Source organism: Nicotiana tabacum, chromosome 15 (assembly GCF_000715075.1).
Source record: "Nicotiana tabacum cultivar K326 chromosome 15, ASM71507v2, whole genome shotgun sequence".
Taxonomy (NCBI): domain Eukaryota; kingdom Viridiplantae; phylum Streptophyta; class Magnoliopsida; order Solanales; family Solanaceae; genus Nicotiana; species Nicotiana tabacum.
This window is the reverse complement of record NC_134094.1, coordinates 18,420,324-18,447,977: the sequence shown is the minus strand read 5'-3', so window position 1 is coordinate 18,447,977 and position 27,654 is coordinate 18,420,324. Positions and strand designations below refer to the sequence as shown.

Below are 27,654 nucleotides of genomic sequence, written 5' to 3'. Positions count from 1 at the left end.
ATATTTACACCTAGTTGGTGAATGTTTGAGGTGAGATTTGGAAAGTTAGGGCTTGGAAATTAGAGAGTGAATTTTGGGATTTTGGAGGGGCAATTGAGGTCGAATTTTAATAAATTTGGTATGGTTAGACTCGTGAGTGAATGGGCTTTCGGGTTTTGTGACTTTCGTCGGGTTTCGAGACGTGGGCTCGGTGGGCCGGGTTGAGCCGATTTCGGATTTTGGACTATAATTTAGTATTTTTCTTGTGAAATTAATCCTTTTAACCAATATTGATTATCTCGTACTGTTTGTGGCTAGATTTGAGACATTTGGAGGCTGATTCGAGAGGCAAAGGCATTTCGGAGTAGGATTTCTGCATGGTTGAAGTAAGTAACTATCTTAAATATGTTTTTTAGGGTATGAAACCCCGAGAATTTGTATTATGTAAATATTTGGAGGTGACGCACATGCTAGGTGACGGGCGTGTGAGCGTACACATGAGGGATTGTGACTTGGTCCGTCCTGTGAGACTGTAAAGTCGAATAGCCATTGTTATTACTTGTCTTTCCTTGTCTTTGAGCAATTGATTGCCTTTCATGTTAGAAACCATGTCTAGGCCATATGATATCATTGTTAGGACCCGCAACAGTCGAATACTTGTTGAATTGACTGCTAATTGTTGTTTTGTACTCAGTCACACTCTTACTTGTGTGTTATATCTTCGTTCCCTCTCATTTCTTGTTGATACTTATTGTATTCTCTGTTTGGGCTAATTATTATGATATTCTGTGAGCCCGAGGGGCTGGATAGGTTAGTGATGAGATAGGACCTGAGTTCCGAGCTACGAACTGTGAGGTATATGGATCGAGTTTCACGTCGCAACAAGCCTTCGGGCTATATATATATATTATTAGATCGGGTTGCACTCCGCAACAAACCTTCGGGCTATATATATATTATTGGATCGGGTTGCATGCCGCAATAATATTGGATCGGGTTGTATGCTGCAATAATATTGGATCGGGTTGCGAGATCGGGCTACACGCCGCAGCAATATAACGCTTGAGATGAAGGATCCCCCCGGAGTCTGTACACCCCCAGTGAGCGTAGGTACCTATTGAGAGTATGTATTGAGGGCTGAGAGCCGAGAGTATGAGATGATGAGATGAGTTGAGTGATTGTTGGCTTGAGAGGCTGTACTTGCTTTTAGTTATTATTGCACTTAGTTGTTATCTGTTGTTGTTGTGAAATTTCTTGAAGATTTGTATTTGTTTTACTTGAGCTCGAACTGATTTGACTTATACCACCGGATTTGAAAGCATGTTCGCTCTTTACTAAAAACTTTTGAAATGATCTGTATTTTTATAGTTCGTCACTGCTTCTCAGTTCCTTATTTAATTCTATTACTTGTTGAGTTGGTTGTACTCATGCTACACCATGTACTTCATGTGCAGATCCAGGTGTGTATGGTTCTGGCGGTCGCTGAGTTCGTGCGCGAGCTGATTTTCGAAGACTTGCGAGATAGCTGCTGGCGTCCACAGTCCTTGTTTCTCCTTTCTTATTATCTTTTCTCTCTTGTATTAGCATTTGACACAGACTGTAGTAGACTCTGTTTCTAGATTGGTTGTTAGATGCTCATGACTAAGTGACACCCCGATGTCGGGCTATCATTCTGCACTTGTGTTTTGGGTTTTTATCCCGTTATTATGTAAACCTTCAGTTAGTTTAATTGCTTTAGCTCACTTCTGTTATATATTGAAAGCATATTGAGAATGTCGGCTTGCCTAGTTCCACGATAGGCGCTATCACGACTGGTTCGGTATTTGGGTCATAACAAAGACACTGAGGTAGCTCTATACTAATTACTCCCACTTGTTAAAAGGAAAAAAAACATCTGAAATACAAAAATAGTACGTAATACTACATGCACGAGCACCTCTAATGGAAATTTTTGCCACAAGGATAAGGGCAATAAACCTCTTGAAACCCACTCCAATCAAAAAATCAGTCTCCAACAGCTTCGACAATTGTCTGTTACAATGAGTTATTGTCAAATAACAATTCAAGGAAAGCTGAAAATTATACAATAGAAAAAAGGAAAAACGAAAAGTGACCTTGTTAGCTAATGTTGGAGAGTTGTTGTAGGACCAATAGCCTTGTTCTTCAATACCATTGTGGGAATGGCAATATGAAATGAAATATCCTATTGATATACTTGGTCCTAGTTCGTTCAGTGCCTCCAAAAACGTCAACCTCAAATCTGATGAACAAAAACTCAAAAACAAGTTAGAGAAAATGTTAAAAGAGAATAAACTGGCTAATATATATACCTTGAAGAGTTTGCAGTTGACTAGGTGAGCAATTATTTATATTTGTTTTGCAATTTATCCACCTATTATCTGGATCAGCCTCCTTGGGAACTAAACTGTTGTTTATCTAAATTTTTATGAATCAAAAGGCAAAACCATTTAGAATTTGGAAGGAAACGAAAGAAATAAAGTAATAGGATAAATGAACAAAATTTGTAAATCATAGAAATTTATTTTCTAACCTGCCAAGAATCTTAGGCCGAGTTGACGATGAAAAGTGGTGTGCAAATATGTCTTGCTGCTTACCGAGGGAAGAAGCACTGCAAAATCATCGTATATTTGTGAGACAAATCAATTAGGCTCATTTTTTCACAAAATAACTAAATAAATAAAATTGGTCTTACCAAACTTGGGTCTAAGCTCAAGGCCGTGCAAGAGAGTAGCAGATTCTTGACAGATCCCTAAATTACCCCAAAAGAGGATAAAAAATGTTTATTTAATTTAATTAGGTACAAGGAAAATGTAGTGAACTATAGTCGAGATAAAACTAATAAAAATAAGAAAAGGGAAATCATTTAAACGATGCCTCTTACGTGTAAGGCAACGACTTTCTTGCACTTCTCCTCAATAACTGGTTCACCAATTATAGTTTTTCTGCATAAACTAATACAAGAATTAGTTAAAAAGAGAAAATACACTCTTAAAAAGATTAATTTCTCATAGTTCATGAACTTACACGTTCACAAAAAAACCAGCATCAGAAATGTTACTCGAGCAATCAATGGGAAAAAAAGTCTGAACTTGTCACAATGTTGGATTGCACCCAACCCTCCTGCTGAAGTTCCACTAAGAATGGACTGTCAAAGAAATTTTGAAACATTTTTTGTATTTCTGTCACTTAATTGGAGAGAAATAAGAGTACAATAAGGGAGATATGAGACATACATTTTGAGAGCATACATCGTTCCTTTACGGTATAACAATTCCTCTATGATTGCGCCAGAAATTCTTGCCCCTCTGTAGTGGAGGTTTGTAACCTGATATTTTTGGCATTTCTAGTTAGACAGTTAACATTTCACACTTCTAATTAACACCAACAAATGAGAAGATTCTAACTTACAGGTCAACTTCTTCAGCATTACCGATATATGATGATCCATCACAATATCTAACCTTAACCAGGTTCCAATTGTAGAAATCTAAAAATAAATGTTGAGAATATCACTACTAGAAATCCGGTAAAAACCGACCAAAAAAACCGACCAACGTTGGTCGGTAATGGCCAAAAACCGACCAAAACGCGATCATTTACGTGTGGACGATATTTTTGTGGTCGGAAAGGAATACCGACCAAAGTTGGTCGGAAATTACCGACCAACTTTGGTCGGTCAATTAAATTCAAAAAAAAAATATTGCAAAAAAAACCGACCAAAGTTGGTCGGTATTTTAATTATGTAAAAAAAAATTCACCATCTGGGAATCGAACCGGGGTCTGTACTGTGGCAGGATACTATTCTACCACTAGATCATTGGTACATTTTATTTTAAGACTTTTTTTATTTGATTTATACTCTTTAATTGTATTTTCGTACGAAAATAACCGACCAAAGTTGGTCGGTTTTATTAAAAAGTAAAATTACCGACCAAAGTTGGTCGATTTTTTTAAATGACCCGCCGAATTAACCGACCAATTTTGGTCGGTTTTTTTAATATTAATTTTTATTTATATTAATTGAAAAACCGACCAAAGTTGGTCGGTTTCTTGAAACATAAAATTCGCGGGACTCAAAAATAGTTTCCCGCATTTTTGCGCCAAAGAAAACCGACCAAAGTTGGTCGGTTTCTTAAAAAAAAAAAAATTAAAAAAAATATTTTGAAAAACCGACCAACTTTGGTCGGTTTTTTGGTCGGTTGTTTTACCGACCAAAGTTGGTCGGTCGACCTTGGTCGGTTTTTGCTGAATTTTTAGTAGTGTATCTTCAATAGTTATTAGTGCCACAACATACACTTGCAAGAAGAAAAGGTAAATAGTAAAAATACAAACAACCTACTACATTAAACATGCACCTGGATTTTGTTGAGGAACATTGCTTAGAACTTCTCTAAAATAAGCTACAGTTGGCTTATTTTTCGAAGATAAGTCCGTTGCCGCACGAGTTTGGCAGTCGAAAGTGGTCTCACACCACCCCCTCCCTAGAAATTAAGAGTTCAAGATTAGCAAAAATAAGGTTAAAAAACACACAACAACATTAATTAACCAAATTAACATAAAATATGAGTATATATATATACCTGAAGATGAATGAGCCAACTATACACTCAAAGCCAGTTCCTGGATAAGAGTGGAATGCGGGAGCACTTCCATCCAAACATACTTTATAAACAAAATTAACCAAAATAAGTGTAACGATCCAATCGGTCGTTTTGAGTATTACAGCCACGTTCCCCCATTTACTGCTCAATTTATGCCTTACAGTTGATTTATGACATATCGGGTCAGTTGGTTCGGGTCCGGAAAGATTTCGGAGTGAAATGAGACACTTAGTCTCATAATTAAAAACTTAAGTTGGAAAGGTTGACCGGATATTCAATTATATGTAAACGACCTCGGAATTGAATTCTGATGATTCCAATAACTACGTATGGTATTTTGGAGTTAGGAGAGTGTCCGAAAAATTTTTTAAAGGTCCGTAGTGGAATTAGGCTTGAAATAGCAAAAGTTGAATTTTTGAAAAGTTTGACCGGGGAGTTGACTTTTTGATATCGGGGTCGGAATCCGATTCTGAAAATTTGAATACCTCTATTATGTCATTTATGACTTGTGTGCAAAATTTGAGGTCAACCGGATGTGACTTGATAGGTTCCGGCGTCGTTTGTAGAAACTTGAAATTTCAAAGTTCATTAGGCTTGAATTGAGGTATGATTCATGGTTTTAGCGTTGTTGAGGTGATTTGAAGGTTCGACTAAGTTCGTATGGTGTTGTAGGACTTGTTGATATATTTGGTTGAGATCTCGGGGGCCTCGGGTGAGTTTCTAATGGTTAACGGATCAATTTCGGACTTCGAAGCAAAAGCTAAAGGTTCTTCCATCTGATGCAATCGCACTTGCGGAAAATTCTATCACAGGTGCGAGCTCGCAGAAGTGAGCCTGGCAAGCGCAGATGCGGGCAGAGGGCTGTGAGACAATGGTCACAGGTGCGAGGAAAATTTCGCACCTGCGTGAGCGCAGATGCGAAAGGATGCGCGCAGAAGCGACTTGCGTAGAAGCGCACACATGCGAGCAAAGGCACAAATGCGAAGGATGTTTCCGCACATGCGGTTGGCGCAGAAGCGGCCAAGTTACCGCAAGTGTGAAAATCCCCGGGCACTACAAAAACAGAGGGTTTCCGAGCTTTTGCCATTTTTGGACATTTCAAGCTCGGGTTGGGCGATATATGAGAAAGGTTTTCACAGGAAAACTTGAGGTAAGTCCCTTGTTATCATTTTTATTTCATAATATTGAATTATCATCGAATAATCCGAATAGATTACATGTTTTTGAGGTGTAAAACGAGGATTTGAACTTAGTGACTTGAAAATAAGATTTGAAGAAGATTTGGAAGTTGAGTTGAGGTCGGATTTTGGTAAAATTAATATGGGTAGACTCGTGGTGGAATGGGCTTTCGAATTTTATAACTTTTGATAGGTTTCGAGATGTGGGCCCCACGGATAATTTTTTAGTGTAATTTTTGATTTTGTTGAAAAGATTAGTATTTTGATATGGAATAAATTCCTATAATTTGGGTGGACTGAATCAAATTTATTGTGGCTAGATTCGTGCCGTTCAGGAGTTGATATGCACATAATTGGATTTCTGGAGCATTGTTTAGCTTGCTTGACATTGGATTCGTCTTGTTCGAGGTAAGTAACTCTTCTAACCTTGGAGCTGAGGGTATGAACCCTGAATATATGTATTATGTGAATTGTTGGGAGAGGACGCATATGCTAGGTAACGGGCGTGTGGGCGTGCACCATAAACATTGTGACGTAATTGGTTCCATGGAATTTTGTAGTCATAATCTTCGCATTTTCTATGCAGTTTTATATGTTGAATAAATTTAGGTGAGAATCATATTAAAAATCATGTTGAGGCTATGTGCCAGTATTATTAGGACCCACAGAGGTCATATTACTGTGAATTATTTGTTTTAAATTGAAAATTTATACTCAGTCATATTCATTTCATTGCATATCATATATCAGTCTCTGTTGTTATTTATTGATACATCATATCATTATTTTGGGCTATTTTCATGACATTGTGAGCCCATGAGAAAGAGACTGGAGATATTGATGACTGAGTGAGGCCGAGGGCCTGATTGTGAGGATAATTATGGGATCGGGCTATATACCGCAACAGACCATATTGGCTTTATATACTTTATTATTATGGGATCGGACTGCATGCCGCAGCAGACCAGATTGGCTTATTATAGCATGCGAGTTGTCCGTGCGGATCCAGGAATTGATATTATGGAATGTGAGTTGTCCGTGCGGCACGTGAGTTGTCCATGCGGATTATAGCTCTTGGGTTGTAGGAGCCACTCCGGAGTCTGCACACCCCCAGTGAGCGCAGTCGACTATAAACAGGGATCTGGCTGCACGCTGCAGCAGGTATTGTATAGCGCTGAGTGATTGAGTGTGCTGAGCATAGTGAGAGAGAATGTGAGATAGTGAGATTGAGTACTCTGAGAGTATAAGTACATGAGTACATCTCTGTGATACATTGTATTGATATGCACACATGACATACATGCATATAGATGTATTTCTCTCATGTTGTACGGTATCACACCATTCATTATTTCTCACGCATGTTGACAGATGGGCATAGTGATGCATTTGTTTTACACTGGATATCTGGAAAGAAAATGAAACATCTTATTTATTATTGAAAGGATTTTGGAAAAAATTAATATTTTCAAACTTATTCATATTTCTGGCAATTTCGGTGAACGATTTTGGTTTTCATTGATGTACTTGAAAAGCAGAATATTTTTTTTTGAAATCATGATTCAGCTGAGCATTTTATATCTGGGTTACTCCTTTTATTACTTGCTTTATGTTGTTATGAATTGTTGTTTCTTATGGGAGTTGGACACTGATCTTGGTACAAGCTCGTCACTACTTTCAACCTAAGGTTAGGTTTGTTACATATTGAGTATATGGGGTCGGTTGTACTCATACTACACTTCTGCACCTTGCGTGCAGATGTTGGTTGTTGATGTTGCTGTGTTCGATGGGAGCTGGATTGAAGATGTACCTGCGTCCCAACTGTAGCTGCCTCTTGTTTGTGGTAGCTTTAGATCTGCAAAACTCTGTTTATTTACTATTCAAACAGATGATGTATTTATTTCATTTCCGCTTTGTAAACTCTATTCTTAGAAGCTCATGATTTGTACTACCAGTTCCTGGGAAAAATATTTAAGATTCAGATAATTCCTTTCGTTCAATTGTCTTATTAATATTATTGAAATTGGATGGTTATTAGTTGACTTACCTAGCGGGTTGGGCTAGGTACCATCACGACTAGTAGATTTGGGCTCGTGACAAGGTGGTACCAAAGCTCTAGTTTCATAGGTTCTTTAAGGCATGAGCAAGTGTCTAGTAAAGTCTTGCGGATCGGTATGATGATGTCCATACTTATCTTCGAGAGGCTACAGGGCATTTAGGATAATTTCCCATCTTTCTTTCGTTATCATGCGGAATTGATTCAGCTTGAAATATAACTCTTTGAATTCCTTCCACGCATTCGTATGCGCACATGAGTGCTCGGTATCAGTTGTGCATCGCCAGCTTGTGATTCTATGAATGAGGTTCGAGATGTGTATTCTGTGTTTTGGTGATGGGCTTGTCTGGAGGACTTGAGGCTAGGGTTAGACCGCAGCTTAAGCTCAGTAGCTTCAGTTGTAACTTGTACAATTGGACTCATATGTCCGATAATGACCCTACAAGTAGAATTTGAGGCTCGATGAGCGGTGGAATAGCTGTGTGATGGGTATGATGTGACCGCGGGATGTGTTAAGACGATTTGAATATGACGAGAAGTGTTTCCTTGAAATGTAAAGGAAGGTTATTGGGTGCTTTATTTTTGTTTTGATGTGACGTACAATCTCGAGTGTGAATGTTTTGAAAGATCTTTCACGTTGTTAAATTTTTAGGGAAAATTAAATTCTCGTGTCTGGTTAATGAGTTTGGACTTAGAAAGATTAAGTGATTTCATAGTAATTGTGGCTGCGAAAGGGTATAACAAGATGCCAATTTGAGACTAAGCAGGTGGGTTATCTCCTGCGGAGTAATCTACGTAGGTATTTTTGTTATATGTGAGTGGAGAGTTTCTTTTCTACCAGCATGGAGTATGTGTGGAGATTTGAATTTGAATCTGGCTTAGAAAGTTGACTTGAGTGTCAAGAGAATGATTGCGAACTTAGAGGATGATTTGGGGTATTTTTATGGTTAGCGTTGCATGAGTTTGAGAACAAGTTTCGTTGAACTGACTGTGGCATTATGGCAGTAATAGAGTAATTGTATTGTAAGTTATGAAATGTTTTAATCTATGGCTTTGAGCCAAGTAGGGGAGCCTACTATTGATAATTCAATTTCATGGTTATACGTAAAGGTTTAGTTTTGGGCTGAGGCATACTGGTGGGTTAGTTATGACTTGCAGAAGTTGAGATCGAGGATGACTCGAATAAGGAAATTCCTTGATACGGGTTATATTGCACTTATGAGTATATGGAAATCGTGGGATGTGTGAGTTGTTATTTTGTGAATGATGTGGTACGCACGGAGTATGAATTTGATAGGTGGTATTAAAATAGAGTTACTTATTTGAGTGTTATTGTGCTAATAGGGCACGTGTCTTTTGTCCTATTTGGGCGGTGTAATGTGGATTTGAACAAAAGGGGTGACTCTCAAGAAAGTTCTAATGGATTCGAGATTAATATGTAATAATTGAGAATTTTTGGCGGATTTGTTTATGGCAAAAATCTGAGACTTAAGTTGGATGGTGTCGAAACTTGTGGCATTTTTTTGTATATCATTATGGGTTTTATATTTCGATATCAGGAAGGTGAATGAAATGACCTTAGACTCAAATAAGGTATTTTTCAGAGTGGTTGTTTCGGTTGTGGTATTTATAGGGGTAATTATGATGTGGTGAGACTATAGATGTTTTGGTGGCAATATTCTTGGGTTTTGGTGACCTACGTGGTTTGGTCGAGTTAGAGGAATTTAGTTCTAATAGCTTGGTTATGTGTAGATGGATTTCAACGTGTTCTTGATGGTTTCTACCATGGTTTGAACTGGATATTTTCTACTGGTGTGGGAAACGTGTTGTGTATTGTGATTTTCTCCTAGAAGGAAGCAAGAGGAAGGTTTCTAACTAACCAGGTATGTAATTTGCTGGTGACTCAAAGTTGATAATGGGATTCTTGTGCTTGTCACATGATGGCATAATAAGTGTGATGTGTTGTGTGGGATTAGGATTTACATGTACAAGGTGACAGTCCAGTCTTGAAGAGAAGGTAACGAATGTTGGACAGCATGGTCAATTTTAAATATTTCGATGAATGTTATAATTGTTCGGTAATTCCTGAGAAGGGTGCTCATTTCAAAAAGTGCATTGTGTTTCGCTATTGCGGTACACACATGGTTAATAGACTGCTGATATTCAAATTATTGCTATGCGGCACGGAAGAATTATGGAAATATTCCGAGTGGGATGATTGTGCATTAAGGATGTGATAGTCATTCGGGCTGTGGAGATTGGATCAGAAATGGTGATTCGTGTGTTCTGGGGATTTGAAGACTGGGAGTTCTCAGAAATATATTGTTTCGGGGTTGTGATCTATTTGAGGTGACTATTTTATTTAAAACTCGGTGGAGGCACTAGTTGCGTTAATTATTTGTGATAGCTACGCGCTATGAATGCGCATATATGTGAGGTTTGAGCCCATGTGCGGTCATTAGAGCAAGTATTCATACTACGAAGAATGCTTAGGCTATTATATGCCTAGGGTTGACTGTTAAGTGTAAAGTTAATACATTTCCCATATTCGTACCTTTGTTGAGAACTATCTGGGCTATACCTTAGGTTACAAAGAAGATGAATTCCTTAAATAAACACGGTAGTTACTAATTCTGCATTAAAAAAAAATCTGATTTGAAGTGTGATAGCAGACTTTGCACGTGCTTACACTATGGCGTGCTATTTCTACCAGTCCAGGAGCATGAGAATCTTATTTTATTATCATATACATGTGTACTTGTTTATTTTCTCCTGTATGATATGTTAGGATTGGAGGCCTGTGACCATGCCGGGCGATTCATATTATTGGCACGTGAGTTGTCCGTGCCTTGGGTGGGAATTCTATTTCTATAGTAATTTATCTGATCTATTAATTTCCTTCGTCTACAATTGTGCACAAGAACCTACGGTTATCCTTTTCACAAAATTTGAGGAGTTGGTTGTAATATTGCGTTTGTGTTGGTACTTGTTGAACTTGCAATACAGTTCCCTTCCTTGAGATATCTCCCATATTTGGGTACACAGATTGCGCAGTTGTGGCTTGGGTTATATTGATGTGGCATGTCTGTGGGATAGTTGTGTTTAATAATATAAGGTCATTGGACCTAAAATGGGTACTATCAGGTGTGATTACGGTATATTCGGAAGGATAATATTGAAAGTCGGCTCAGAAAGAAATTTTGGTTCTGGTTGAGGCGAGAGAGCTTCGTGACTTGTTGATCTGGTAAGTGGTCATGAGATTTCTGCATGTTTCTTTAATTATCACTAGTGAACGAAGGTTTTTGGAACGAGGTTTGGCTTGATATGAGGTTTTATACTAGTACTTGGTTGGTTTTGAGTAGTTATTGTGATCAGAAATGGTGTTACGAGTATGCGAGTTGTGTAGTATGTTATGCGATTAAATCTGGGATTATGGTTATGGCTGGATACAAATTGTTCAGGATTATACATTGTGTAAATATAAGATTCGTGTCTTGAAAAAGAAATTTTGAAGGTTGGGAATTGAATTCCAAGGTTTTTGGGCTAAGGTTAAATTATGGATATTCAGTTGTATTGTGTTGTGAGGCCTATGTGGAATAGGATGATGTGGGATCACCCCCGAGTATGTGCATGGTAAGATGCAATAGTGATTTGATGGCTTGGAAACAACTCTTGGCATGTTCGAGGACGAACGTATGTTTAAGTGGGGAAATTGTAACGACCCAACCAGTCATTTTGAATATTACAACCTTGTTCCCCCATTTACTGCTCAATTTATGCCTTATAGTTGATTTATGACTTATCGAGTTAGTTGGTTCAGGTCCGGAAAGATTTCGGAGTGAAATGAGACACTTAGTCTCATAATTAAAAACTTAAGTTAGAAAGGTTGACCGGATATTCACTTATATGTAAACGACCTTGGAATTGAATTATGATACTTCCAATAGCTCCGTATGGTGATTTTAGAGTTAGGAGCGTGTCCGGAAAATTATTTGGAGGTCCGTAGTGGAATTAGGCTTGAAATAGCGAAAGTTAAATTTTTGATAAGTTTGACCGGGGAGTTGACTTTTTGATATCAGGGTCGGAATCCAATTTTGAAAATTTGAATACCTTTGTTATGTCATTTATGACTTGTGTGAAATATTTGAGGTCAATCGGACGTGATTTGATAGGTTCCGGCATCGTTTATAGAAACTTGAAATTTTAAAGTTCATTAGGCTTGAATTGGGGTATGATTCACGGTTTTAGCGTTGTTGAGGTGATTTGAAGGTTCGACTAAGTTCGTATGATGTTGTAGGACTTGTTGATATATTTGGTTGAGATCCCGGGGGCCTCAAGTGAGTTTCGGATGGTTAACGGATCAATTTTGGACTTTGAAACAAAAGCTGAAGGTTCTGTCATCTGATGCAATCGCACATGTAGAAAATTCCATCGCAGAAGCGAGCCTGACAAGCATAGATGTGGGCAGAGGGCTATGAGACAGTGGTCGCAGGTGTGAGGAAAATTCCCCACCTGCGTGAGCGCAGATGCGGAAGGATGCGTGCAGAAGCGACTTGCGCAGAAGCGCACATAGGCGCGTAGATGCGAGCAAAGGCGTAGATGCGGGGGCTTTTTCTGCACATGCAGTTCGCGCAGAAGTGGCCAAATTGCTGCAGGTGCGAAAATCCCTGGGCCGTACAAAGACAGAGGGGTTCCGAGCTTTTGCCATTTTTGGGCATTTCAAGCTCGGTTTGGGCGATGTTTGAGCAAGGTCTTCAAAGGAAAACTTGAGGTAAGTCCCTTGTGATCATTTATACTCCATAATATTGAATTATCATAGAATAATCCGACTAGATTACATATTTTTGAAGTGTAAATCGGGGATTTGAACTTAGGGATTTGAAAATAATATTTGAAGATTTGGAAGTCGAGTTGAGGTCGGATTTTGGTAAAATTAGTATGGGTAGACTCGTGGTGGAATGGACTTTCGGATTTTGTAACTTTTGACGGGTTTCGAGACGTGGGCCACACGGGCGATTTTTGAGTGTAATTTCGGATTTTGTGAAAAACATTAGTCTTTTGATATGGAACAAATTCCTATAATTTGAGTGGACTGAATCAAATTTATTGTGGGTAGATTCGAGCCGTTCAGGAGTTGATACGTGCAGAATGGGATTTTTGGAGCATTGTTTAGCTTGCTCGGCATTGGATTCATCTTGTTCGAGGTAAGTAACTCTTCTAACCTTGGAAATGAGGGTATGAACCCTGAATATATGTATTATGTGAATTGTTGGGAGGTGACGCACATGCTAGGTGACGGGCGTATGGGCGTGCACCATAAAAATTGTGATGTAATTGGTTCTGTTGAATTTTGTAGTCATAATCATGGCATTTTCTATGCAGTTTTATATGTTGAAGAAATTTAGCTGAGAATCATATTAAAAATTATGTTGAGGCTATGTGCCAGTATTATTGGGACCCACAGAGGTCATATTGCTGTGAATTATTTGTTTTAGATTAAAACTTTATACTCAGTCATTTTCATTTCATTGCATAGCATATATCAGTCTCTGTTGTTATTTATTGATACATCATATCATCATTTTGGGCTATTTTCATGACATTGTGAGCCCATGAGAAAGAGACTGGAGAGATTGATGACTGAGTGAGGCCGAGGGCCTGATTGTGAGGATAATTATGGGATCAGGCTATGATGACTGAGTGAGGCCGAGGGCCTGATTATGAGGATAATTATGGGATTGGGTTGCACGTCGCAGCAGGCCAGATTGGCTTATTATAGCACGTGAGTTGTCCGTGCGGATCCAGATATTGATGTCATTCCAGAAGAGAGTTAAAGCACGAAGGGTGATGCCGTGCAGATTATAGCGCTTGGGTTGTAGGAGCCCCTCCGGAGTCTGCACACCCTAGTGAGCGCAGTCGACTATAAACAGGGGTCGGGCTGCATGCCGCAATAGGTATTGTATAGCGTTGAGTGATTGAGTGTGTTGAGCATAGTGAGAGAGAATGCGAGACAGTGAGATTGAGTACTCTGAGAGTGTGAGTAAATGAGTACATCTCTGAGATACATTATATTGATATGCACACATGACATACATGCATAGAGATGTATTTTCCTCATACTGTACGGTATCACATCATTCATGATTTCTCACGCATGTTGAGAGATGTGCATAGTGATGTATTTGTTTTACGCTGGATATCTGGAAAGAAAATGATACATCTTATTTATTATTGATAGGATTTTGGGAAAATGATTGTTTTCAAACTTATTCATATTTCTGACAACTCGGGTGAACGATTTGGGTTTTCATTGATGTACTTGAAAAGAAGAATAGTTTTTTTTGAAATCATGATTCAGCTGAGCATTTTATATCTGGGTTACTCCTTTTATTATATTGGCGTCATTATGCGCCAAAATATTACCTGGGAACAAATTGGCAAGTATATTTACGCAAGAAAATCCGTAGGTAAACCAATAAAGAAAATAGAAACAAAATCCTATGTTAATTCGAAGGAAAATTCGTAGGAAATTCTACATGCGAATTTAGTTGGCGATAGTTTCCTAGGGATTTACCTGGGAATTCTCTTAGCGGCGAAATTACCTGGGATGTTATTATTGCGGATTTAGTTAGGAATAGTTTCTTGGGGATTTACATGGGAATTTTCTTACCTAGGAAATTACCTAGAGATTATGTCGAAGTGAATTTGGTTAAAATATTTTTCTTGGGGATTTACTTATTTGGGGAATCACATATAGATTTTATTATTGTAATTTTGCTAAAAATTTATTCTTGGTGATATAGCTTGGGATTTACCTAGAAATGTTACTACGTAAGAAATTAACTAGAGATTACTTGTGTGGATTTAGGCGAAAATTATTGTTTGATAATTTACTGAGTATTTCATGATACAAATTGGGAATTTGTTCTTAGGATTTAGATAAAAATTTATTGTTGTTGTTTTATTTCGATATATGATACTAAAAAATTTACCTGATAATTTTATAACTAGATATTTAAGTTTGAAATTCTTTGAAAACTTTTTAAAATGTTATTTGAAATTTTAAGAGGATATTATTTTAAATTTAAAAATTATATTTTTTCGGAAAGTTACAAAATTAATATGTGTCACAACCCGAAATTTCTCACCGACGGGACCGTGATGGCGCCTAACATTTCACTTGCTAGGCAAGCCAACGTTATAGAATCATTAAACAATAATAAGCATGGATTACAAGATTTAAGACTACAAATTTGCAAGAGCTATGACTCGAGCACAACGTATAGATGCTCGTCGCCTCAACTATAAATCGTATTCAACAACAAAATGCGTAGCAAATACACACACAATACCTATTCCCTCAAGACAAAGTTAGACATGATACTTACCTTGCTCCGAAGGCCACTTAATTCTCAACCATAACTTTTCCTTTAGAATTCACCTCCAAACCACTCGTATCTATTCAAAAATGACTCAATAATATCAATTATTTCTAAAGGAATCAATTATATTTCATAAATTAAATTTCTCAAACTTTCCTCCAAAAAGTCAAAAAATTAACCCCGGGCCCGCTTGGTCAAAACCCGAGGTTCGGACCAAAATTCTTTTACCCATTCATCCCCGAGCCCGAATTTATAATTGGTTTTGAAATCTGACCCCAAATTGAGGTCTAAATCCCCAAATTCCCGAAATTCCTAATTTCTACCCTAACCCCTAATTCTACCTTGAAAACTCTAGATTTTAGGTTGAAAATTCAAGAAATGTAATGGGTAATTGAAAGAAAATGGTTTAGAATCACTTACCAACAATTTGGGAAAGCAAAATGACTCTTGAAAATCGCCTCTACCCGTTTGGTTCTTGAAAAATATTGAAGAAATGACTTAAACCCGTGTTTGGAGTCTGTTTTAAGTCACTCGACAGGCCTTCATCGCGTTCGCGAGAAGCCTATCGCATTCGCGATGCACAGCGGCCTAAGGCCTTCGCGTTTGCGAGTCTTTCTGCGCGTTCGCGTAAGGCAACTCCCCCAAGCCTTCGCATTCGCGAAACCGTGGATGTGTTCGCGTAGAAAAAACATGACCAACCACCCCTCAGGTCCCCACATGCTTTGCGTTCGCGTTGAGCCAGTCGCGTTCGCGAAGGGTAAGTCCCCCATTATTTCGCGTTCGCGAAGACGAAAACTTCAGCTGCCCAGTTTACTCTTCGCGTTCGCGAGAGTACCTTCGCGAACGCGAAGAAGGACATGCCAGAATGCAGACTCTGCAGAAAAACAAGATTTCCAAAGTCCAAAACATCCCGTGGCATATCTGAAACTCACTCGAGCCCTCGAGGCTCCAAACCAAACATACACAAAGGTCTAAAAAATATCGTGCGAACTTGCTCGCGATATCAAATCGTCAAAATAACACCTAGAACTACGAATTTAGCACCAAATCGAATGAAATCCTCAAGAACACTTAAAAATTACTATTTTCTCAACTGAAGGTCCGAATCACGTCAAATCAACTCCGTTTCTCACCAAATATCTCAGACAGGTCTTAAATAACATAATAAACCTGTACCGAGCTCCAAAATCAAAATACGGACCCGTTACCAACAATGCCAAACATCAATAAATTCTTAAAAATAATTAATTTCCAATCTTTAAATTTTCATAAAAAAATCATAACTTGTGCTAGGGACCTCCGAATTCGATTCCGGGCATACGCCTAGGTCCCATAATTCGATACGGACTCACCGGGACCGTCAAAATACGGATCCGGGCCCATTTACCAAACATGTTGACCAAAGACAACTAAAATCAACTTTTAAGGCAAATATTCTTATTTTCTTTAGTTTTCAACATAAAAGCTTTCCGGAAACCTTCACAGACTCCGCACTGAAATAGAGGAGGGTAAAAATGATATTTTTAAGGCTTAAGAGAACAGATTCGAGTTCTAAAACATAAGATGACCCATTTGGGTCATCACGATCTCCACCTCTAAAATAATCGTTCGTCATCGAATAGACATAGAAAAGTACCCGGGCTGGTGAAAAGGTGGGGATATCTACTCCGCATATCGGACTCAGACTCCCAAGTAGCTGCCTCAATAGGTTGACCTCTCCACTGCACTCGAACTGAAGGGTAACTCTTTGATCTCAACTGGCAAACTTGCCGGCTAGAAGTGCCACCGGCTCATCCTCGTAAGTCAAATCCTTGTCTAACTGGAGAGAGCTGAAATCTAACACATGGGACGGATCGCCGTGATACTTTCGAAGTATGGACACATGGAATACCGAATGAACAACTGCTAAATTAGGTGGCAACGCAAGCCTGTAAGCCACCTCTCCCACTCTCTCCAGAATCTCAAAAGGTCCGATATACCTAGGGCTTAACTTGCCCTTCTTTCTGAACCTCATTACACCCTTCATGGGTCATACCCGAAGTAACACTCTCTCTCTGACCATGAATGCAATATTACGAACTCTACGGTAGGCATAACTCTTCTGCCTGGACTAAGCTGTGCAAAGTCGATCCTGAATAATCTTGACCTTATCCAAGGCATCCTGTACTAAGTTTGTGCCCAACAACCGAGCCTCTCCCGGCTCGAACCACCCAACTGGCGACTGACACCGCCTACGATATAATGCCTCATAGGGAGCCATCTGAATGCTCGACTGGTAGCTGTTGTTGTAGGCAAACTCTACAAGGGGCAGGAACTGATGCCACGATCCTCCGAAGTCTATAACACAAACGCGGAGCATATCCTCCAAGATCTGAATAGTACGCTCGGACTACCCGTCCGTCTGAGGATGAAATGTTGTGCTTAACTCAACCCACGTACCCAACTCACGCTGAAATGCCCTCCAGAAGTGCGAGGTAAACTGCGTACCTTGATAGGAAATGATAGACACTGGCACACCGTGGAGACGGACAATCTCCCGAATATAAATCTCTGCTAACCGCTCCGAGAAATAGGTAACTGCCACAGGAATGAAATGCACTGACTTAGTCAGCCTGTCCACAATAACCCAAACTGCATCGAACTTCCTCTAAGTCCGTGGGAGTCCAACAACAAAATCCATAGTGATACGCTCCCACTTCTACTCAGGAATTTCTAACCTCTGAAGTAAACCACCAGGTCTCTGATGCTCACACTTTACCTGCTGGCAATTTAGGCACCGAGCTACATAGGAAACTATGTCCTTCTTCATTCGCCTCCACCAATAATGCTGCCTCAAGTCCTGATACATCTTGCCGGCGCCCGGATGAATAGAATACCGGGAACTGTGGGACTCCTCAAGGATCATTTTACGAAGTCTATCCACATTTGGCACACAGATACGACCATGCATCCCCAAAACTCCGTCATCTCCAATAGTAACCTGTTTGGCACCACCGTTCCACACTATGTCTCTAAGGACAAGTAAATGAAGATCGTCATCCTGCCGGTCTCTGATGCGCTCAAATAAAGAAGACAGAGCAATTGTACAAGCAAGAACACGGCTGGGCTCAGAAACATCCAACCTCACGAACTGGTTGGCCAAGGCCTGAACATCCAATGCAAGCAGTCTCTCACCCACCGGAATATATGCATGGCTACCCATACTAGCTGATTTTCTACTCAAAGCATCGGCCACCATATTGGCCTTCCCGGGATGATACAATATGGTGATATCATAGTCTTTCAACAGCTCCAACCACCTTCTCTGCCTCAAATTGAGTTCCTTCTGCTTGAACAAATACTGCAAGCTCTAATAATCAGTGAATACCTCACATGGAACGCCGTAAAGATAGTGCCTCCAAATCTTCAGCGCGTGAACAATGGCTGCCAGTTCTAGATCATGAACAAGGTAATTCTTTTCGTGAACGTTCAGCTGCCATGAAGCATATGCAATAACTTTGCCACCATGCATCAATACCGCTCCCAGACCAATACGAGATGCGTCACAGTATACTGTATAAGATCCTGAACCTGTGGGTAACACCAATACCAGTGTCGTAGTCAAAGCAGTCTTGAGCTTCTGAAAGCTCGCTTCACACTCGTCTGACCACCTGAACGGGGCACCTTTCTGGGTCAATCTGGTCAACGGGGCTGCTATGGATGAAAACCCCTCCACAAATCGACGGTAATAGCCCGCCAAACCCAGGAAACTACGGATCTCTGTAGCTGATGTGGGTCTAGGCCAGTTCTGGACTGCCTCAATCTTCTTAGGATCCACCTAAATCCCTCTGCTGATACAACGTGACCCAAGAAAGCAATTGAACTCAACCAAAACTCGCATTTTGAGAACATAGCATATAATTGGCTGTCTTTCAGAGTCTGAAGAATGATCCGAAGGTGCTGCTCATGCTCCTCTCGACTGTGGGAGTAGATTAAGATATCATCAATAAACACAACCACAAAGGAATCCAAGTAGGGTTTGAACACCCGGTTCATCAAATCCATGAATGCTGTTGGGGCATTTGTTAGCCCAAATGACATCACTAGAAACTCATAATGCCCATACTGAGTCCGAAAATATGTCTTAGGAACATCGGATGCCCTAATCCTAACTGATGGTAGTCAGATCTCAAATCAATCTTTGAAAATACCTTGGCACCCTGAAGCTGATCAAATAAATCATCAATCCTTGGCAATGGATACTTGTTCTTGATGGTGACTTTGTTCACCTGTCGATAATCTATACACATCCTCATCGATCCATCTTTCTTCTTCACAAACAACATAGGTGCACCCTAGGGCGAGACACTAGGTCTAATGAAGCCCTTACCAAGCAAATTTTGCAACTGCTCCTTCAATTCTTTCAACTTTGGCGGGGCCATACAGTATGGCAGAATGGAAATAGGCTGAGTGCCCGGAGCCAAATCAATGCAGAAAACAATATCCCTATCGGGTGGCATCCCCGGAAGGTCTGCAGGAAACACCTCTAGAAACTCACGAACAACCGGCACCGAATCTATGGAAGGAACCTCCGCACTAGAATCGCGGACATAAGCCAAATAAGCTAGACACCCCTTCTCGACCATATGCCGAGCCTTCACATAAGAGATAACCCTGCTGTCAGAATGGCCAAGATTTCTTCTCCACTCTAATCGAGGCAACCCCTGCAAGGCTAAGGTCACTATCTTGGCATGACAATCTAATATAGCATGATAAGGTGAAAACCAATCCATACCCAGTACGACATCAAAATTAACCATGTCGAGAAGTAGAAGATCTACATGAGTCTCGAGACTCCAAATGGTGACCACACACGAACGATAAACACAATCTACAACAATAGCATCTCCCACTGGTGTGGACACATACACAGGAGCACCCAAAGAATTACAAGGCACAACCAAACAAGAAGCAAATAGAACTGAAGCATCTCTACTGCAAACTGAAACAGTACCTATGATAACAACGTCAGATGACTCAGCCTCAGGCCTGGCTGGGAAAACATAACACCGGGGCTAGGCCCCATCACCTTGAACTACGTCCCTGGGACGACCTCTAGTTTGCTGGTCTCCACCTCTAACGGCCTGACCTCTACCTATAACAGTCGGGCCTCTACCTCTAGCTACCTGACCCCTGCCTATGGCTGGCTGAGCAGGTGGTGCAGCAACTGGTGCAGGAACCATGGCACGATAACTCTGATGCTGTGAGCTGCCCGTCGCCCGAGGGCAAAATCTAGCAATGTGCCTCGGATCACCACAAGTATAACATAACTTCGGCTGCTGTGACTGCTGACCCTGAAATTGAACCTGTCGACCTGAATAACCACCCTGATGACTCTGGAGTGGAGGTGCACTAATAGGAGCTGGTGGTGCACTATAGGCTAGCTGGTCGGAATAATGCATCTAAGGGCAACTACCACCTAAGGCACCATGGGATGCCTGGAGCGCTGAATGAAACGGCCTGGGAGGATGGCCTCTACCAAAAGTACTCCTGCCTCAAGGTGAGGCACTGCTGAACTCATCGGAATGATGAGGTCTCTTGTCACACCCCTGACCTCCCTGAGTAAGAACCAGTTCGACTCGTCTGGCGACATTAGCAGACGCCTGAAAAGAAATCTCACTCCCAGTCTTCTTAGCCATCTGCAATCTGATAGGATGAGCAAGTCCATCAATAAACCTCCTCACCCTCTCTCTCTCTCTCGGTGGGAAGTAGGAGAATACCATGATGGGCAAAATTCACAATACGGGTCTCATACTGAGTAACAGTCATGCTGCCGTGCTGGAGATGCTCGAACTGACGGCGACGCTCCTCTCTCAATGTGATAGGCAGAAACTTCTCTATAAAGAGCTGAGAGAACTGGTCCCAAGTAAGAGCAGGCGACCCAGCTGGTCTGGTCAACAAGTAATCTCTCCACCATTTCTTGGCGGAACCAGTCATCTAAAATGCAGCAAAATCGACCCCATTGGTCTCCACTATACCCATGTTCCGTAGAACCTCGTGACAGCTGTCAAGATACTCCTGGGGATCCTCTGAAGGAGCACCACTGAAGTGAACATGAAAGAGCTTGATAAACCTGTCTAATCTTCATAAGGCCTCAGAAGACATAGTTGGCCCTTCTCCAACATGTGCCGTAATAACCGGCTAAACTAATCCGACTAGCTGAGCTGCTAAAGCCTGATACTGGGGAGCTATCTGCTCTGGAGCGGGAGTGGTAGGAGTCTGGGCTCCTCCTCCAGCCTGAGAGATTGCTGGTGCCATGGGAAATGCGCCAGTTTGGGCCACACTCTCCATAAGGCCCACCAAATGGACCAAAGCGTCGTGAAGTACTGGGGTGACAATGAACTCCTCCAGAACCTGAGCTGGTCCGGCAGGAACAGTCTGGGCTGGAACCTCCTCGTCAAGCTCTATTTGAGGCTCCACTGCTGGGGCTGCTGCTCGGGACCTAGGCTGAGCCCTACCCCTACCTCGGCCTCGACCTCTGCCCCTCGTAGGAGCTGTCACTGGAGGCTCTTGCTGCTGCTTAGCGGAGGAAGCAGTACGTGTTCTCGCCATCTGCGAGAGAATAAGAGGAGAAGAGTTCAATCAGTATTGAGAAAGCAAAATCGCACGACAGAGAAGAATAGAAGGAAAACTTGTTCCTAAACTTCATAGCCTCTGAAAGATAAGCACAGACGTCTCTGTGCCGATCCTCCAGACTCTACTAAGATTTCTCGTGAATCGTAAGACCTAAGCAACCTAGTGCTCTGATACCAACTGTTATGACCCGAAATTTTCCACCGACGGGACCGTGATGGCGCCTAACATTTTACTTGCTAGGCAAGCCAATGTTAGAGAATCATTAATCAATTCCTTATTTTCATTCAGTAATTAACACTAATTAACTAAGATAAAATATAATAAGTGTGAGATATCATAAATCTGTATTAACTACTACCACCCGGATTTGGAGTCACAATTCACAGAATCAATAATAACGGATAGAGAGAGAAATTTATTGTATATTTCATCAATGATTACTTTCACAATTTAGCATCTCGACCTCGAATCAATATTCACAATTTTATCGACCTTCGTGGAACCAGATACAAGTCTCCCAACATTTCAACAACAATAATAGGCATGGATAACAAGATTTAAGACTACAAATTTGCAAGAAATGGAATTTCACTCATATGCTATGACTCGACCACAACGTATAGATGCTCGTCACCTCAACTATACATCGTATTCAACAATAAAATATGTAGCAAATACTCACACAATACCTATTCCCTCAAGCCAAAGTTAGACATACCACTTACCTTGCTCGGAAGGCCACTTAATTCTCAATCACAACTTTTCCTTTGGAATTCACCTCCAAATCACTCGTATCTATTCAAAAATGACTCAATAATATTAATTATTGCTAAAGGAATCAATTATATTTCATAAATTAAATTTTTCAAACTTTTCTCCAAAAAGTCAAAAAATCGACCCCGGGCCCACTTGGTTAAAACCCGAGGTTCGGATCAAATTCTTTTACCTTTTTATCCCCGAGCCCGAATATATAAGTGGTTTTGGAATCCGACCTCAAATTGAGGTCTAAATCCCCAAATTTCCGAAATTCCTAGTTTCTACCCTAACCCCTAATTCTACCATGAAAACTCTAGATTTTAGGTTGAAAATTTGAGAAATGTAATGGGTAATTGAAAGAAAATGGTTTAGGATCACTTACCAACAATTTGGGGAAGAAAATGACTCTTGAAAATTGCCTCTACCCGTTTGGTTCTTGAAAAATGTTGAAGAAATGGCTTAAACCCATGTTTGGAGTCTGTTTTAAGTTACTGGACCGGCCTTCATCGCGTTCGCGAGAAGCCTGTCGCGTTCGCGATGCACAGCGGCCTAAGGCCTTCGCGTTCGCGAGTCTTTCTACGCATTCGCGTAAGGCAGCTCCCCCCAAGCCTTCGCGTTCGCGACCCCGTAGATGCATTCGTGTAGAAGAACATGACCAACCATCCCCCAGGTCCCCACATGCTTCGCGTTCGCGTTGAGTGAGTCGCGTTCGTGAAGGGTAAGTCCCCCATCACTTCGCATTCGCGACCAGGCCTTCGTGTTCGCAAAGAAGAAAACATTAGCTTCCCAGTTTACTCTTCGCGTTCGCAAGAGTACCTTCGCAAATGCGATAAAGGACATGCCAGAATACAGACTCTGTAGAAAAACCAGATTTCCAAAGTCCAAAACATCCCGTGACCTATCCGAAACTCACCCGAGCCCTCGGGGCTCCAAACCAAACATACACACAGGTCTAAAAAATATCATGCGAACTTGCTCGCGATATCAAATCACCATAATAACACCTTGAACTACGAATTTAGCACTAAATCGAATGAAATCTTCAAGAACACTTAAAAATTACTATTTTCTCAACCGAAGGTCCAAAACAACTCCGTTTCTCACCAAATTTCTCAGACATGCCTTAAATATCATAATAATCCTGTACCGGTCTCGAAACCAATATACGGACCCGGTACTAACAATGCCAAACATCAATAAATTCTTTAAAATAATTAATTTCTAGACTTTAAATTTTCATGAAAAATTAATAACTTGAGTTAGGGACCTCCGAATTCGAATCCGGACATACGTCCAAGTCCCATAATTCATTACGGACCCACTGGGACCGTCAAAATACGGATTCAGACCTGTTTACCAAAAATATTGATCGAAGTCAACTAAAATCATCTTTTAAGGCAAAAATTCTTATTTTCATTACTTTTCAAGATAAAAGCTTTTCGGAAACCTGCCCGAACTGCGCACACAAATCGAGGAGGGTAAAAATATTATTTTTAAGGCTTAAGAGCGTAGATTATAATTTGTAAAGAATATCCATAGGAATTGATTTTATCTATTATAATTTATCGATTTATGTGTAGGTAAATGTAAAAATATTGATCCTATATAAAACCTATAGATGTATACATGTTTGGATTGAACATTATAAGGCATTAAGCATAACATAGTTAATTATTTCTCTTTTCAGCAAATTCAATACAAAATAATTATCACAAAGCTAGTTATTTTAAGAATTAAAAATTTAATATGACTGATATAAAGGACATGATAAAGCTAGGATACAACTACATGTGACATATTTTAGCTAATATCTTTAAAAAATATATTAATGATTGAATAGTATTTAAGTTTAGTTTCTTAGCAGAGAAAATTATGTTACATTTATAAAAACGTAACTAGTTTTTATAACTTTCTATGTTAAGTATGTCATTTTTTCACGTGTATTTAATAAGATAAAATTTAACTATAGTATGTATAAAATGATGTAGTTTGAGATTGTCAGTATTGAAACTTAATCTAGTGATCTTATGATTCTACTTTCTAACATCATCTCTGGATTAAATTCTATTATTATTAAAATAACTTAATCACATATACTTTATTAGGAGTAGCGAAATAATTCTTACTAATTATCATGTACAATGTATTTAATTCTTGTTAATTAATGTATTTTTTATATAAAAAAAAATAAATTAATATGTTATTCGAGAATATAAATGAATTTTAGAAAAACAACAAAAAGATATTAAATTTAACAGTAATATGAACGTAATTTGCTATTACTCGCAGAAGAGTGTTTCGTTGTTTTGCGGAATCCTTAATTAATGCATCCTTTTACAAAATAAAAAAAAATTATAAAATAAGAAGTAAGCATTAGTAAGTAAATAGTAGTACTACATTGGGAAGTGGCAGTTGGGTATATATATAGTATATACGAAAAACATATATGCTGAGAGTTGAATTAATAAAATACATAAAAATGCTATGATACTAATTTTAATTTATAGTCTAAAAATTTTGACACCTACGCTTGAAAATTCCTATCAAAATCCACAAGAAAACTCCTAATTTTCGTTATTTTTTTACCAAATATTTCATGCGAATATTTAGAATTTTTTATGGAAACATCCGCAAGTACTTTACATGCGAATTTAAAACCCCAGATAATTTACATGCGAATTCAAAATCCCCACGTAACTTACCTGAGGATCTTGAAAATTCACAGGTAATAATTACCTACGAAGATTTTTCATCGAAATATTTTCGGAAGAAAAATTTGTAGGAAACTTATTTTCCTGCGAATTTTGCTATATAATCCCCAGTAAAATGCTGTAAAGAAGAAGAAAGAAGCGTGAGATATAAAGCCTTTTTATAAAGCACTGTGATCAACCAGTAAGTCTTTGTAATAGAACTAAACTTAGCAGCATGTGAGTACAATTATAAATTCACAGCCCATTAATTAAATTGGTCCCCACATTCTTAATATTTTAACGGCTTATAAACGAAATATAGGGCAAATCTTCTTTAACTTAGTTACTAAAAATGTTTTTTATATGTGACCCCTTGCTTTCTAATTTTGAAGCAGAAAATTAAATTGGTCCCGTTATGTTTTGCATGTTAATTCTATATATACCTTAAGAGAAAACTTTTAGCAGCATTTTGATCCCCTTTTCCCCCATAATAGAACGTAAAGCATGCAAATTAATACATATGTAATTTAATATGGAGTGTTCCTTATGTTGGGAAAATAAATATATCCCGCCCAGGAATAATATCCATGACAAATAATAATAACACAAGAGAGTAACAATAACACCAAATTTTTTAACGGGGTAAATACAATACCCGATAGGAGCAATATAATACCACTATAATATTACAACTGTGTAGTGTCAAAAGACTACTACGACTCAAAAGAAATAACACTCTTTATTTTAAATATTTCACCATAATATTACTCCCACTCTATTTTCTCACAGACTTTTAAATATTCCCCACAAAATAGTCTGTGGATTACTCACACAACTCTAATACTTCTATCTTATTTTGGTGTGTTTGAGATGGAAGTGAATGTCTTTATTTATAAGGGGAGGAGCCGTCTAATGCAACCCATCAAATTTGGCTTTTGCAACTTGCATTGCAAAATGCTAACTTTCTTTAGCCGCCCACATGCAATGTAACCAACCAAATTTGACTTTTTTTATTTTACTTGGTCCCACAAATCTACCCCTTAATTCTGATTTTTCTTCTTCATTTTAAGTCTTGATCTCAATCTTTGAAAATCTTCAAGTTTGAGAGGTTTTGTAAAAATGTCCGCAACTTGATCATGAGACTTCACATATTTGAGTTATACCTCCTTCTTTGAAATGCATTCTCTGATAAAGTGATACCGTGTGTCAATATGCTTGCTTCGATCATGATACACCGGATTCTTGGCAAGTGCGTGTGCGAATTTTTTATCAATACAAATCTCTGTAGCTTCAATTTGTGGCAAATTGAGCTCCTTCAATAATCTTCCAAGCCAGATAGCATGACACGTACAAGATGTTGCTACAACATATTCAGCTTCACAAGTCGAGAGAGTAACAATGGACTGTTTCTTTGAACTCCAAGAAATAACAGAATCACCCAAGAAAAATACAAAACCAGTTGTGCTTTTTCTATCATCAATATTTCCCGCATAATCACTATCACAAAATCTTGTAAGGTTGAAATCACTAGAAGTAGAATAAAATAGCCCAAACTCAATCGTACCTTTTAGGTAACGAAGAATTCTTCTAACGACCTTCAAGTGAGTGGAGCTAGGAGCTTCCATGGAGCTACTTACTACACCAACTCCATAGAGTATATCTGGCATGGTAGAAGTCAAGTACCTCAAACTTTCCACAAGACTTTTAAAAAATGTGGGATCCACTTTTTTTCCTTTGTCAAACTTGGACAATTTTATCCCACTCTCCACCGGTGTGTTCACGGGGTTGCAATCGAGCATGTTGAACTTCTTCAATATCTCTTTTGTATAGCTTTCTTGAGAGATGAAAATTCCATCCTTCACCTGCTTTACTTCTAGACGCAAGTAGTGTGATATGAGCCCTACGTCTGTCATCTCGAACTCACGAAACATATCTTTCTTAAAAGATTCAAACAAACTTGGGTTATTACCCGTAAAAATAAGATTATCAAGATAAAGATAAACAAGTAAGATATCTCCATTAGTATAAACTTTAAGATAAAGAGCATATTCATGGAGACAACGAGTAAACCTATTGTCATGAAAATACTTGTCGATGCAACTATTCCATATTCGTGGGGCTTGCTTCAATCCATAATAAGCTTTGTTCAACTTTAACACTTTATATTCAAGGTTTTTTACCACGAAGCCCAATGGTTGTTCAACATAGAATTCTTCTTCAATATAGCCATTCAAGAAGGCTGACTTGACATCAAGTTGATAGATCTTCCACTTCATTTGCGCTGCCAAAGAGATCAGCAAACGAATCGTCTCCATGCGGGCAACAGGTGCATAGACTTCTTCATAGTCAATTCCGTGCCTTTTCTTGTATCCTTTA

The 27,654-nt window shown here is 39.3% G+C and overlaps 1 pseudogene; it reads right to left on the bottom strand.

Annotated features, from left to right (window-relative positions):
- Positions 1-1,917: 1,917 nt before the first annotated feature.
- On the bottom strand, positions 1,918-27,554 carry LOC142169542 (pectin acetylesterase 8-like; annotated as a pseudogene).
- Positions 27,555-27,654: the final 100 nt, after the last annotated feature.